Below are 4,299 nucleotides of genomic sequence, written 5' to 3'. Positions count from 1 at the left end.
GCTGGGATTGTCTGAGCCCAGTACTTTTTTCTGCCACGGCAGGGGCTCAGACTTGATGATATGCTCAGGTCCCTTCCGACCCTACCAACTATGAAACTATGAAACTTGTCTGAATGACCTGTATAATTTATTTATGCTTCATCACCTGTAAGCAATGAGGTCGGAATCGCATACAGATAGAAGATTTATAAACCAACAGAGATTTTCTCGCTGTGATCCTTAGACTAGCAGCAGCTGCTGGACTGCACAGAGCTACCTTTCATGTGGTATTGTTTCTGTTTCCAGGTGTTAAAACATATTAAAAGACAACAGCAATCTGTCTAATATTTCCTTAAGTACTGGTATTTTTTTTAGAAGCAATTGTTCTAGTTGTAACAGGAAGTATGGGGTCATACATTTATAGTTAGGAAAGGGAAAGTTTCCTTAAGACACGCTGTAACAAACTGTGGTCCCCAATGTAAAAAAGTCTGAAAACTCCTGCAGGAGTCACAGCAGGCACACCATAGAAAGAATTGCCCAGAATATTTCTAGATTTATAACTTGAAGTAAATATGGAGAACCCTCAGCAGCTTAATACAAGTGAACTACTATTATGAGGCTTTTTTTCTTTATTATGTTGAGTTTTCACTGTATTGCATTTCAGGGCCTGCACAGGCAAGGAATGACATTCCTTGATAAAGGTTTTCTCTTGGGCTTGGTTTACCAACTTGGGCAATGTTAGGATGACACTAAGAGAGAGGTAGTTAGGCGGAGTCGTGTGAAGTCAGCAGAATTCTGTAAGGTGCATCTCTACCCTGCCTCCTCCTCCAAAGGAAGCTGAGTTCATGGGATTCAAAAACAGACAGAACCTCAGAAGGAGGGAGATGAGGTAAACCCTGGGGCACCACGAATAACAACTGCACAACAGGATCATCAAATGGGGTAAAGAGTTAGAGAATGACTGTGAATTAGACCAGTAATGCATCTGTGATCACAGCCTTAGGAACGGGCTTCTAACTGCTGCTCCTAGAAGGTCTAGAAATCAAAGTGGAGTAAAGGCTCTCGTGGGAACATCTGGATATAAGCCACAGATCCTACCACTTGTATCTGAGGTGAGACACACAGACGAGGAAGCAGACTGTATGGACCATGTATCCTTTAACAGGACAAAGCATGAATTACTGTGATTAGTAGAGATCTGTGTTCTCCATTTGCCATGGAAAAATGTGGTAAACCCAGATTTTCTTTTTTTTAAGGATGAAAACCTGGATTTTCTCCTTTAAAGGAGAAAAATGCAGGAAACGGCAGGTTTCCCCTTGTAGACTGGCAGAGTTCCAGACTGGGAGGGGTTGGGGGGGAAGGAGGAGGGTGGTAAGGCAGAGGACACCGTGTGCCTGTTCACACTCACACATGAACATGGCAGCCAGGTAGTCTAGAGAGGTAAGTCTAGAGGGTGGGGGGAATTGAAGCCCCACCAGTGAGGAAGGGAGGGAGTTTGGCAGGGCTGGGGCTGCTGCCCAGATGGAGTAGTGCATAAGGCTTGGGGCCAGGGTCTGGAACATCTGCAAAGAGGAAGCAAACTACCTCCATCCTGAGCAAATATGCAGCATTGTCCTGGATACTGTAGTTAAAAAAAAAAGCAGGATTGTGGTTTACCTAGGCTCAAAGATTTGCTAGAGTTTGACAGCTAAATTCTCAGAAGATTCAATCTGTATGGAACGTGCTCCAGCTAATGCAACAGAGGGCTAAAACTCTCCATGGAACTGCTCCTCCCAGTTTCCACTATGTCATCTGGTATTGGCACTGAGAGCAAGGAAACTCTCTTCTCAGGGTTCCCCATTCAATCTCAAGCAGCAAAATGGAGTACAATCAAATTGAAATGAAGAATGGTTAGGAGCCAGGTCTTTAAACTCTAAATAGGAGACAGGTTGAAACATCCATATATGAGTCAAGCTAAAGAAGGGTTTAAGCAGACAGATGCAGAAGTATCTTTAACCAATACAACTCATGCACGGGACAGTTAGATCTGTCCCACGAACCTCTTTTCAGGAGCCACATCAGAACTGAACTGAGAAACAGCTGCAGCAGAAAGGCATGCCTGCCTGCACAATTTAATGCAGGCAGGTGGACAAAGTTCTTTAGGTAAATCTGGTATCTTTTATTAGACCAACTAAATTAGTTGGAAAAATTTTTAACTGCTTGAGAACCACTGCACTAAACATTGAGCCCATACTGTGAACTATGATCTACAAAGCACTTTCTGCAGTCATGTGATACTGACTTCCTCATTCCCAGCTGTTCATACAAGTGTCTAGGGCTTTCATTGTGAAGGAGAGCCTTGAGGTTTTTAAATGCAACTCTAAAAAATGAGGGGCTAGCCAGCTGTCAGCCACAGACATAGGATAGATGCCTCAGGACCTGGGTAAAAGGAATTAAAGAAGCCAAACAAGTACATGTAAGGCAACATGAGTCAAGTGGAATGGAAATGTATGTGGAGAAGAAAACTAGCAATGAGGACACATGCAGGTGATAGAGGTAAAGGTGGAGGATACAGGGCTGTCACAGCATGAGTGAGCCAGGGCATGGGAAATTAGAAGAGAGAGACTGGATAGGAAACATTAATTTAATGGCAAGAAGTGGGCCACTTGTTTATTTTTTAGTAGACAAAACCAGTTACCACATTCATAGCAATGGAGAATACTTACTTTTCCAACGTTACTTTTCCATTCAAACAGTTGGGATAACTGAGGATACTATTCAACTGCAAATGGGAGGGGAACAGCCTCCCAACTAAAGGTGGTCTTTACTACAAGAAGATCACAAGAACCAACATCAAAGAGTCTGCTTAACTCTGAAAACTTCCATTACAGCTGGAAAAAAAAACACACAACAAAAAGCCTCTCATTTTTTTTAGATCAGTGCAGTTTACCTATGCGTAACTATTTCTGCATATTTCCCATGAACATTTGTTTGCTTTTAACTCCACAGCATTGCCAGAAAGCATACTGCAATAATCATATCTCAGTTTTCACAGAAATCAACTTTGAATTCACTACTGTATTTTCAACAAAAAGGTTTGCAAACTTATCCAATAAGGAAATGGAAATAATACCATGTGATTTACCTGACCAATTGCAACTAGCCAACACAGTGTGATTAGTATACTCTTTAAGAGCTCTGCAATCAGTTAACAGAGTTGGGAGGAGGGCAGGAGGATGGCAAATTAGAGAAAAATATGAAGTTGCAATCAGCTAACAAATATCCTGCAAGCAAAAAAAGATTAAACCCATTGTGTAAATTATTCATAGCAAGTTATTTGCTCATCTCTACCTAAAAAGCTCTTTTGGGACACAGGGAAGAAGTGCAACTGTATACCTCTGAATGGCCAACTCAATTCAAATACCATTTCCTCCCCGCTCCATTTCGGATACAAGCTGTTCACAGATACAACTACCAATGGTAGTTTGTATTTGGTACTGAGAGTATCAAAATACTGATTTGTTTATAAAACAATTTTCTTTAAGTTATGTCAGGAGTGCTAACGTTCTGCATATTTTAGCAAACCAAATATAATCATAATGTACTTCTACTTGCAAACTATAACTATCCAGGAACAAGACCACCAGGGACAAAAACATAATTAAAATGCTAATATATCTGACATGAAGAAAGAATGTTTGCTTAATGCATACCCAGGGGATATGTACCTGCAACAAAAGGTGCAAACTGCAAAAAAAAAGGGGGGGGGCCTATGGAACCTTTTGCAATATTCATACAATCAAGGACAAAGGGTCTTTTTAAACCACCTCATTAAGTAGGGGGAAACTGAAATCCGTGCAATACCAGAAAAGCCTTGCTATGTGAAGATATAAGCGAAGTCTCAATATGGCCGTGGACCCAGCTGCCAAGGTTGAAAGACATTTCTGTTGAAAATGCCCCGTATTCAGTACAAGAGTGGGGCATCATCCTCAACAATTAATACAAAGCCAAAAAAGACAAGCTATAAGATAGCCTGGATTTCTATGAAGTAAAACATGCTATGAGGAAAGTACCATTCTTCAATCCTGAAATTAAGCCCATTGGGTTCCCCAACAGTATCTCTACAAGAAGTTTAACTTTTTTATTATTATTTGTAAGCATTTTTGCTCTACATTTATTAACATGCAATACATATAAAGTGCAGCTATATTTTGGATTAGATTGTCCTATGTCCATGATGAGATGCCTGTCCTAAGAAATGACATCATCAGTCTTCTTAAATGTGGAAGAGAAAGTATGCGAGGTAAACTGGTGCACAGGTAGCCACAGCCACAAGGAGGT

This window comes from Alligator sinensis, unplaced genomic scaffold (assembly GCF_000455745.1).
Source record: "Alligator sinensis unplaced genomic scaffold, ASM45574v1 scaffold662_1, whole genome shotgun sequence".
NCBI lineage: Eukaryota > Metazoa > Chordata > Crocodylia > Alligatoridae > Alligator > Alligator sinensis.
Note: the sequence above shows the minus strand (reverse complement) of the source record.